This window comes from Piliocolobus tephrosceles, chromosome 1 (genome assembly GCF_002776525.5).
Source record: "Piliocolobus tephrosceles isolate RC106 chromosome 1, ASM277652v3, whole genome shotgun sequence".
Lineage (NCBI taxonomy): Eukaryota > Metazoa > Chordata > Mammalia > Primates > Cercopithecidae > Piliocolobus > Piliocolobus tephrosceles.
Window position 1 is genome coordinate 59,789,918 of NC_045434.1, and position 11,554 is coordinate 59,801,471.

Here is an 11,554-nt window from a genome sequence, read left to right on the forward strand (position 1 = left end):
GTTCGTTCCCATCTGCAAACTGGATTTTGGGGGTAAGGAGGACTAGAGTAATGTGCCTGTCCAGTTGGCAGATAGGCACATGTAGGCGGAAGAGCCACATAAAAAGAAGAGACCTTGTGTCAGGCAGAACTGTAAATGTAAAGTGAAAAGGTGAGAGGGTGTACTGAAAGAGGAGTCCTGCACCCAAAATCCTAGAGCTCCAGCAAGGGCAGCAGCTGTTAGAGGTTGTAATGGGGATGGATGGTGCAACTGTGCAGAGAGAGGTTCGGTTCTCATGGTGTATGAGAAAGCACATACAAGTAACCTTTCACTGCCATTCATGGGGCTGGGGATAAACAAGCAAGAGGAGGGGCCAGGAGGAGAGTCAGACAAACAGGTGGAGGGTAGCCAAGGATGGGGTGAGATGCAGGGTAGGTGTCTTCCTAAACAACAGTGACTGCCAATGTTTTTTAGTTTGACAGTAATGATAGAGAGCTTATCAGCAATGCGAAGCTGGAATGCTCCCATCTGTTTGGTAATGTGTGTGGCTGGGTTCTGGAGATAAAGAGTAAAGGAACATCTGGACAGTGGAAGGTTGACTAAAGGGATTCCAGCAGGTTGTTGTTGTGAGATGCGTAAGGGAGCTGCAACAGGGATAGTTGTTTGTGTGGGTCCAAATATTGTGGGGGTGGGGGTGGAACTGACATAAGGAGAGGTGCCATTAAGTAGATGCAGAGAAGTGTGGCAGCTTGTTGGTGTGAAATGTCTGGGGAGTTCTCACCAAATCTGTCTAGAAAGTAAAGAAGTTCCTCCGTAAATAAAGATGAGGGCTATTAAAGGAGGTTTGGAGGTGCAGGGGGACAGGAGAGGTAGCCCAGTCAGCCTGTAAAGCGGGGACGGCTGTGTAAGAGCAGGAAGAAAGGGAAATGCATAGCCAGCAATTCTTTGCTAGAGAAGGATTGGAGGCAGTGAGGAGAGAGTGGGTGAGATTGATAGTATGCTGGTGGTAACTAGGGAGAGGTAGAGAGTGACTGGAGAATGGGAGCAAGGATAAGAGTGAGTAGAAAAGTGAAAAAAAGGACTTCATCAGGATAGAAGAATGGGAGTGCACCTTGCCACTGAAGATCTTCTATCCACTCCAAGAGAGAGTTAAGGGTGGCAGTAAAAGTATTGTCCAGTCTTTTTTAAGTTGGAGGCTGAGCTTGGTAAGGTGTGTTTTTAAAAGACCATTAATTCTTTCTACCTTTCCCAAAGATTGAGTACAGTAGGCGGCATGAAGATTCCACTGGATGCCGAGGGCTTGGGAGACTGCTTGAGTGACCTGACTAATGAAGGCTGGTCCGTTTCAGAGTGTATAGAGGTGGGAAGGCCAAACCAAGGAATTATGTCTGACAGAAGGGAAGAAATGACCGTGGTGGCCTTCTCAGACCCTGTGGGAAAGGCCTCTACCCATCCAGTGAATGTATCTACCCAGACGAAAAGGTATTTTAGTTTTTTGGCTTGGGGCATATGGGTAAAGTCAATTTGTCAGTCTTGGGTGGGGGCAAATCCTTAAGCTTGATGTATATAGGAAAGGGAGGGGGCCTGAGATATCTCTGAGGGGTGGTAGAGTAGCAGATGGAACACTGAGAAGTAATTTCCTTGAGGATGGATTTCCATGATGGAAAAGAAGTGAGAGGTTCTAAGAGATGAGCCATTGGCTTGTAACCCACATGAAAGAGGTTGTAAAAGGATAAAATAGAGTGAGCCTTTGAGGCAGGAAGGAGGAATTTTCCTTGATCCAAGAACCATTTGCCTTGAGTAGGAATGGATTGATAGGTAATAGTTTCAGTGGGAGAATAGGTGGGAGTGATAGACAAGATGGAAAAAAAACTGGCCGTGAGGGACAGATGTGGGAACACTAGCTGCTTCTTTCGCTGCATTATCAGCATGAACATTGCCTTGAGCAATGGGATCTGGTGACCTCTGATGCCCCTTGCAGTGAATGACTCTGGCTTCCTTGGGCAGTAGAGCAGCCTTAAAGAGGATTTTTATTTAGGAAGCGTTGATGATGGACGACCCTTGTGTAGTGAGAAAACCTCTTTTTGCACATATAACAGCATGGTGATGTAGGATGTGGAGGCGTATTTGGAATCGGTATAGATATTGACACGTGATCCCTCTGCAAGGGTGAAAGCCTGGGTTAAAGCAATGAGTTTGGCTTGTTGAGAGGTAGTGGAAGGGGGCAGGGCAGTAGCCTCAATGACAGATGTGGAAGACACTACAGCATAGCCTGCCCTTGCTGGTGACTGATGATTGGGCCTTGAAGAACTATCATCAATAAACCAAGTGTGGTCTAGATTAGGAACAGGAAAAAGGGAAATATGGGGAAATGGGGAGGATGCCATATGGATTAAAGAGATACAGTCATGAGATTCAGGTTTGGTGCTAGGCATAAGGTGAGAGGCTGGGTTGAAGTCTGTGCCAGGAACAATGGTAATTGTGGGATTTTCAACGAATAGTGAGTACAGTTGGAGGAGTCAGGGGGCAGAAAGTATGCACCAACTGTGAGGAGGAAAATAGATTCTGAAAGGTATGAGAGCTGTAGAGAGTAAGTGGGGCATGGTTTGTGATCTTGAGGACCTTTAGAAGTAATGAAGTGGCGGCTGCTGCCACATGTAGACATGAGGACCAGCTTAGAACTGTGAGGTTAAGTTTGGAAAGGAAGGCTACAGGTCGTGGGCTTGGTTCCTGTGTAAGAACTCTGACCACACAACCTTGTATTTCAGCAGTATGTAAGAAGTAGGATTGGGATGAGTTAGGGAGTGCTAATATGGGGGCTGTTTCCAGGGCTGTCTTTAAGGAACGAAAAGAAGAGTGGGGAAAGGACTTAGGGTCTATGGGGTCAGTCACGTTTCCCTTTGTAAGTTTATATAGTGGTTTAGCTAGGATGGCAAAACCTGGTATCGAAAGGCGAAAGTATCCAACCATGCCTAGGAAGGAAAGGAGTTGTTGCTTTGTAGAAGGGGTTGGGGTTTCGGAGAGTAGACAGACACAGTTAGCAGGGACAGCACGTGTGTTTTGATGAAGGACTATGCTGAGATAGGTAATTGGTGGGGAACAAATTTGGGCTTTAGAGGGGGATATGCGGTACCCCTTTGAGATGTTGAAGGAGCAGGAGGGTATCCTGTTGCGAAGTTTCACAAGAGGGGCTGCAGAGGGGAAGGTCATCCATATATTGAATAAGGTGAGAAACAGATAGATGGAAAGAAAGTAGCTTATGAGAAAGAGCTTGACTAAAGTAATGGGGGCTGTCTGAAGCCTTGGCAGTACAGTCCGGGTGAGTTGCTGAGACTGGTGGCTATCAGGGTCAGTCCATGTGAAAGCAGAAAGAGGTTGGGATGAGGGGTGCAAAGGAATAGTGAAGAAAGCATCTTTGAGGTCGAGGATGGAATAATGAGTTGTGGAGGAGGGTACTGAGGATAGGAGAGTATATGGGTTTGGCACCACAGGATGGATAGGTAAGACAATTTGTTTAATAAGGTGAAGATCCTGAACCAACCTGTAAGATCTCTCCAGTTTCTGGGCACGTAGGATAGGGGAGTCTGTAAGGAGAATTTGTAGGCTTTAAAAGGCCATGCTGTAACAGGCAAGTGATAACAGGCTTTAGTCCTCTTAAAGTCTGTTATGGGATGGAGTGCTGGCATTGAGCAGGGTGATTAGGTTTAAATGGGATGGTAAGGGGTGCCTGATCAGTTGCCAAGAAGGGAATAGAGGATCCCATACTTGTGGATTAAGGTAGGGAGACATGAGAGGATTCAGAAGAGGCCTTGAATCGGGCAAAAGGGCAGCAATGAGGTGTGGCTGTAGTCCAGGAATAGTCAGGGAAGCAGATAATTTAGTTAAAAAGTCTCAGCCTAACTGGGCAGGTGTGGATAACTAAAAGAGTGCATAAAACAATGTTGTCCAAGTTGGCACTAGAGTTGGGGAGTTTTAAGGTGTCTAGAAGCCTGGCCGTCAATAGCCACAGCAGTTACAGGGGCAAGGGAAACAGGCCCTTGAAAAGAAGGTAACGTGGAGTGGGCGGCCCCCGTATCGATTAAACAGGGGATGGACTTACCCTCCACTGTAAGGGTTACCTGAAGCTCCACGCCTGTGATGGTCCAGGGGGCTTCTGAGGCGATCAGGCAGCGTCAGTCTTCAGCTGCTAAGCCAAGGAGATGTGGGAAGGAGTTGGCCAAGGAACGTTGGGTTTGAGCTCCGGGAGTTTTAGAAGCAGTGGCGATGTGAGTCAGACAGTACAACTTCCAGTGGGGACCCATACAGACAGGGCATGGCTTAGGAGGAATCCTGGGCTGCGGGCACTCCGAGGCCCAGTGGCCAGGCTTTTGGCATTTGAAGCAAGGTCCATGGGGAGGTTTTGAAGGAGCCCCTGTGAACTGTGGCTTGGATGTTCTGAAGGTTTTGTATACTGGAGATGTGGCTGTGGGTTATCTTACAGCGGGGCAAGTAGCTGTAACTCAGAAATACATTGCCACTTTGTGGCCTCTTCTCTGTTATAGAACACCTTGAAGGCAAGGTTGATTAAATCCTGTTGTGGGGTTTAAGGGCTGGAATCCAACTTTTGGAGTTCTTCTCTAATGTCAGGAGCAGATTGGGTGTTAAAATGCATATTAAGGATGAGGCAGCCTTCTGGCCCCTCTGGGTCTAGGGCTGTAAAGCGTCTAAGGGTAGCTGCTAAGCAGGCCATGGGCTGGGCTGGGTTTTCATATTTACCTTGGGTAGTTTCCTTTAGCTTGTCATAATTAACAGCTTTGTATGCTGCCTTTTTGAGCCCTTCGACCAGGCAGGAGACCATGTAATCTCACTTTGCTATACCTGGGGAGTCTGTCTGGTATTGCCAATGGGGATCCTCTCGGGGAACTGACCCTCTTGGAGGCCTGGCTCATGAAGCTGGCGGGTGTCTGGGTAGGACTGGGCTAGAGAATAAACTCTTTCTTGTTTATCTGGGGAGAGGTTAGAGGTCAGGATGACATTTAAGTCACTCCAGGTTAAAGTGCAGGACTGAATTAGATATTGGAATTCCTGTATATATTTAGTGGGGTCTGATGAGAAACAGCCTAAACACTGGCTGATTTGGGAAAGATCTGATAGAGAAAAAGGCACATGTTCCCTGACTATGCCTTGAGCTCCAGTCACCTCTTTAAGAGGAAATTGTTGGGCAGGTGGGGGAGAGCTAGTCGTGCAACGAAACTGTAAGCCAGACCTGGTGTGAAGAGGGGAGGTAATAGAAGGGTTATAGGGCACGGGAGCAGAGGCTGAGGAAGAATTGGGACCCGATTCAGCCTGGTGAGGAGCAGGCAGGGGAGAAGTAGAGAGATCAGAGGGGTCAGTGGAAAAGGAGGATTCTGAGCTTGGGGTGGAGACTAAAGGAGCGGGTGGGAGAGAAAGAAGGAAAATCTGGGATGAGTCACACTGGGAGCAGAGACTAGGGAGGGAGTGAAGCGTAAAAAATGCCTGGACATAAGGCACCTCAGACCATTTGCCCAATTTTCGACAAAAATTATCTAGGTCTTATAAGATAGACAAATTCAAAGTGGCATTCTCTGGCCACTTGGAACTATTGTTGAGTTTGTATTGGGGCCAAGTGGTATTACAGCAGAAAATAAGACGTTTACGTTTTAGGTCTGGTGTTAGTTGAAGGGGTTTTAGGTTTTTAAGAATACAGGCTAAGGGGAAGAGGGAGGAATGGATGGTGGAAGGTTGCCCATAGCCGAGAAGGTAAATTTAAAGAGGAAGGTAGAGACACGGAGAAATGGGGGTAGGCAGCTACCAGGCTTCCAGTAGGCATCTCTGACTGAGTCCTGGACTGTAATGTGGGTGAGCAGCCAAAGCAGGCATCCCTGCAATTGACCTGCCACCAAGGGAATGTGGGTGAATGATCAAGGCAGGCATCTCCATGGTGATCAGACACCAAGGGAAGACTGTCTTCCCAAGTCCGTTACTGACGTCGTAGTTTTTGAATGCACGGATAAAGTGTGTCTCCTTTTTGTCTGTACCAGGAAGGCAGAGAAACTGAAATTGAAAGGGCAGAGATTGAAGGGAGGCGAGAAAGGTTAGGCAGAGAGTGAAAAAACTGCTTACCCAAGTGTGAAAAACTGCTTACCGATTTGAAATTGGTGAGATGGTCTTTGGGCTGGCTGGTCTGATGACCTGAGGTCATAGGTGGATCTCCTCACAGAGGGAGCATGAGGACAGGGGACTGACTAGTCTCCTGAAGGAGTTCCCCTGTCCCGGGTTTTGGCACCAAATGTTATGCGCATCTATATAAGAGACCACCTGAGCAGCCTCAGTGTGAGCAACAAGGCTGTTTATTCACTTGGGTGCAAGTGGGCTGAGTCCGAGAAAGGAGTCAGCAAAGGCTGGTGGGATTATCATTGGTTCTTACAGGTTTGGGATAGGCGGTGGAGTTAGGAGTAATTTTTGTAGGCAGAGGATGGATGTTACAAAGTACATTCACAAGGGCAGGGAGGACTATAGTCACAAGGTGGGGAAGAATGTTACAAAGTACATTCACAAGGGCAGGGGAGGGTGTATTGTCACAAGGGCGGGGAGGAATGTTACAAAGTACATTCACAAGGATGGGGAATATCACAAAGTACATTATCACAAGGGCGGGGGAATGTCACAATGGCTTGACCATGGTGCGCCCAGCTTAGAGGAACTTACACTTAGACTACCAATATTAATCAAAGGCAAAAGTTCAGTACGACTGTTTTAATCTTAGAGGCAGCATAAGACAGTGGTTTTTATTTTCAGTTCTTATTCTTATTTATTTACTTAACAGAGATGGGGTCTCACTATGGTGACCAGGCTGGTGTTGAACTCCTGGCATCAAGTGATCCTCCCATCTCTACCTCCCAAAGTTCTGGGAGCCACTGTGCCTGGCCAAGATGAAGGGGTGGCCTGCCTCTCCACACCTGTGGGCGTTTCTCGTTAGGTGGAACGAGAGACTTGAGAAAAGAAATGAGACACAGAGACAAAGTATAGAGAAAGAAAAAGTGGGCCCAGGGGACCGGCACTCAGCTTACAGAGGACCCAGGCCGGCACCGGTCTCTGAGTTCCCTTAGTATTTATTGATAATTATCTTTACCATCTTAAAGATAAGGGAGTGGCAGGACAATAGGATCATTTTAGGGAGAAAATCAGCAGTAAGACATATGAACAAAGATCTCTGTGACATGAATAAGTTCAAAGGAAAATGCTGTGCCTCGATACGAATATGCAAACATCTCCATAAACCTTTTGGCAGCATTGTTCCAGCAAGTCCCGCCAGCAAGTCCCACCTTATGCCATAAGGCGGTTTTCTCCTTGCTCAGTAAACAAAGCATACAATCGGGTCTCACACCAAGATGTTCTATTGCCCAGGGACGGGCAGGATTTTTAACCAGCAAGCTGCCTTCAGGCACTTGTTTAACAAAGCACATCCTGCACAGCCCAAAATCCATTAAACCTTGAGTCACCACAGCACATGTCTCTTGCAACGACAAGGTTGGGCGTAGGGTCACAGATTAACAGCATCTCAAATACAGAACCAAATGGAGTCTCTTATGTCTACTTCTTTCTATATAGACACAGGAACAGGCTGATCTCTCTTTCTTCTCCCCACACAAGACAGTGTTTTTTCCTGCCTCAGACTCCTGAGTAGCTGGAACTATAGGCATGTGCCATGCATGCCTGGCTAATATTTTTTTTCTTTTTTTGTATTTTTAGTAAAGATGGGGTTTCACCATGTTGGCCAGGCTGGTCTCAAACTACTGACCTCAAGTCATCCACCTGCCTCGGCCTCCCAAAGTGAACAGTGTTTTTTTAATATATGAACTTCAGAGATAGTCTGAATTCTAACCCCGTCACTTGTATGTTAGGTACTAACTAGTCTTTTAGCATTTTAATAAACTGAAATGGGTTACCTTCCTTATGGCTCTATGTATTCTCTCCTCATGCAGTAGAAGCAAAAACCAATCAGTCACCTAAGGTGTTTTCAAATAACCACCACCACAACTTTTTCATCACTATAACAACAGCTGAGAGGATTACTGTGTGCTATTTTTAATGCTTTTTATGGGTTAATTCAATTAATTATTTCAACAACCCAGTGAAGCAGGTGTTTTTATTATCTGAAATTTATAGGCAAGGAAACTGAGCTTTGGAGAGGTTAAGTAACTTTTCCAAGGTCACATAGATAATAAATGGCAGAGGGAAATTTTGAACGCAAGCAAGTCTGACTTCACAATCTGCACTCTTGACTACTTTCAAAACACTTTTTTTTTTTTTTTTTTTTGAGACAGAGTCTCACTCTGTCGCCCAGGCTGGAGTGTGATGGCATAATCTCGGCTCACTGCAAGCTCTGCCTCCCGGTCGTGCCATTCCCCTGCCTCAGCCTTGGGAGTAGCTGGGACTACAGGCACCCGCCACCACGCCTGGCTAAGTTTTTGTACTTTTAGTAGAGACGGGGTTTCACCGTGTTAGCCAGGATGGTCTCGATCTCCTGAGCTCATGATCCGCCCGCCTTGGCCTCCCAAAGTGCTGGGATTACAGGCGTAAGCCACCATGCCCGGCCAAAATATTGCTTTTTTATACTAAACTGCCTTTAGTAGGAAATCCCACTATCATGTACGTATTCAAACCAAAGGGATACTTTTCCAATACCTCCAAAGCAATGATTCCCAGGCTTTAGGGTTTCACAGGCTATTAAAATTTAAAAGAAAATTATGACAACCAACACAGATTTGCCACCTTTAAGTTTTCATGAGAAAGGACCTTAAAAAGCAAACACCTCCTGTGATCATTTACTATTAGTGCAAAATAAATAATAATTTTCTTTTTCGAGATGGAGTCTCGCTCTTCACCCAGGCTGGAGTGTAGCGGTGAGATCTCGGCTCACTGCAACCTCCGCCTCCTGGGTTCAAGCTATTCTCCTGCCTCAGCCTCCCAAGTAGCTGGGCCTATAGTTGCCCGCCACCATGCCCGGCTAATTTTTGTTTTTGTTTGTTTGTTTTTTAGTAGAGACAGAATTTCACCATGTTGGCCAGGCTGATCTCAAACTCCTGACCTTGTGATGCACTCGCCTTGGCCTTCCAAAGTGCTGGGAGTACAGGTGTGCGCCACCGTACCCAGCCTAAAGGACAATTTAATACCAAAAAAGTACGGTGGGCATAATCTAGAAAGATAGCATTCAAATGCCGTATGTATTTATATATTGTCCTTAAATTTCTCACTTTTCTGAGGAAAATATTTTAAAACATTTTCCTTCCACTTTCTTCCTAATAGCTAGGTTAAGCCATTTGCATTTAAATATAATAACAATTTTAGTAACTTTTATTTGTCTTCCTAGCAAGAACCTGTATCCTCTGGTCTGGAGATTAACAGTGCTATTATTAATTAAAAGTTGTTGCTTTTTAATAAAAGGTGGAATGAAAGAGCAGGATCATTTGTTCCACTATTGTGGCCCAAGGATTTGCTTAAAATCTTCTCAGTCTAGAAATTTTGAAAGATGAAATAAACAGTTTTGGGAACTAGCATTTCTTTCATCCAATGCATTAAAATAGTAATTATACTGCCGAAAAATGAGAGAACATTCTTGTTAAAACCCAAGTTTTTTATAGCGACAATGTAATAGGGTTTATGTTTCTTGTACCTTTGATTCCCTCCAGAATCTGAATGCCTGAGTGTTTTCAACAGGGTGCCACATGAATAGAAATCTACATATATGTCAGCCTTGTAAATTTTTTATTACACTTTTTTTTGGTCTTTTTTTTTTTTTTTTTTCCTTTTGGTGGAGAATGGGGTCTTGTTGCTGCCCAGGCAGGTCTCAAACTCCTGAGCTCAAGGATCCTCCCACCTCCACCTCCCTAGGTGCTGGGATTACAAGCGTGAGCCACCATACCTGGCCATGAAATTTTTTATTGATAACGTTGTGAAATGAGAAGTCTCAGCACTTACCATCTGCATTTTGAACTGGACTACAAACATGAATTACATATCAATAGAAACCTTATTTGAAATAATTTTCTTTTGTTAACAGTTTATTAGACATTTGTTTCATGTTGTAACCTTAGATAAATTAAATTTGGATATTTCACAATTGTAATCAATTACCTTCAGCTTCAATTTTAATTCCTAATTGATTCAAGCCTATTAGCACGACCCTGGTGGTAGTCTGTTACATAATGTTAGTAAAAGGCCTGAGGTTTTTCTCCTAAAGAACTTTGTGCTCGCTGGTTAGACTGAAAATAAGACACTCTGGTAGATCCAGCGGATTGGATGCCTGGGTCTTAAGTTTCCCAAGCCAGGGATTATCAGCCTTTAGGAGCTGCAAGGAAGTTAGAAGGATAAAGGAAAATCACTTAGGACACCAAATAACTTCTTATTCGTCGTGGTGATACAGTAAGCATCACTGATAAGGGAGCAACCCAGGGTCCTGCTCCCTTACAGTTCTGTAACCTTCACTCAGTGACTCGCTTCTGTCTCAATACAAAAGACGTTATTTTTTCTTTTTTTCCTCTTTTTTTGAGGCAGGTTCTCGCTCTGTCGCCCAGGCTGGAGTGCAGTGGCACAATAATGGCCCACTGCAGCCTCGACCTCCTGGACTCAAGTGACCTTCCTGCCTCTGCGATAGTTTTTCATGGATGCTTCTAGTAGTTTTTTGGAGGGACGGTGTGTTAGGAACAAACTGCCCAAAAAGCTTCTTGGTACTGCCGACACTTCCCCCCCAAACCCTTCCGTGCTGTCCACCCCTTCCCCTAATGCTCTACAATTCTTCTCCTCCCCCAAGCCTCTTTACACTTCTAAGCCCTTACGAAGCCAGCAGACTTCACTTATCAGACCTTGCTGCAATAAACCCCAATTACAAACCATTCGCACCGCACAGGGGGAGGTGGTGGGAAGCATAAACAAATTTTACCTACACCCTCCTGTAAAAAACGTCACAAGGTAATATGTGGCAAAATTAACCAGCAAACAACCCCAGGGTCTCTTTCCCCCATACAAACCCCTCATTTTGTAAGCTCAGGGGTGCCTCCTCTGTCTCTGGTGTAGCAGCCGGCAGGTTAATAAACTTCCTCGCCTGACCGCGGGTCTCTCTCTCGTCCTTTCTCTCGGCTAACCTTACATGGTGATAGATTGGAAACTTTTAAGAACTCCTCCTATTTTGAGAATTCAGAAATTTATTTATAGCTTTCGTAAAACAGAGTGAAGACTCTTACAGACCTATGTTGGACTAGCAGGCTCTCAGTCGCTGGGGTCCGATATAGAGCACGAAGATGACAGTGTATACGCATTTTGGTGCTGACGTGGACCTGGAGTGTGGACAGAGGAGTTACTATGAAGAATCCCGGAGACCACGATGTAAACTCTCAATTCTAATCAACACAGGTGTGGGCTCCGCGTCTGAAACACCGTTCGTCTCACACAAGGTACGGCAATACCCGACACCACCCAGCACAACAGCTCTCACTCCACTTGGAACCCGGACCCAGCTTGATTCGCGGGTGCCGGATGATGACGTACCATTGCACCCGGCGATGATTGGTTCGCG

The 11,554-nt window shown here is 45.6% G+C and overlaps 1 long non-coding RNA gene across 1 annotated transcript; it reads left to right on the plus strand.

The window, feature by feature from the left end:
• Nucleotides 1-560: 560 nt before the first annotated feature.
• LOC111522680 lies at nt 561-11,089 on the plus strand. The gene is made up of 3 exons (XR_002725298.1): nt 561-646; nt 1,234-1,461; nt 10,537-11,089. It is a non-coding gene; the product is annotated as an uncharacterized LOC111522680 (long non-coding RNA).
• The last annotated feature ends 465 nt before the right edge of the window (nt 11,090-11,554 follow it).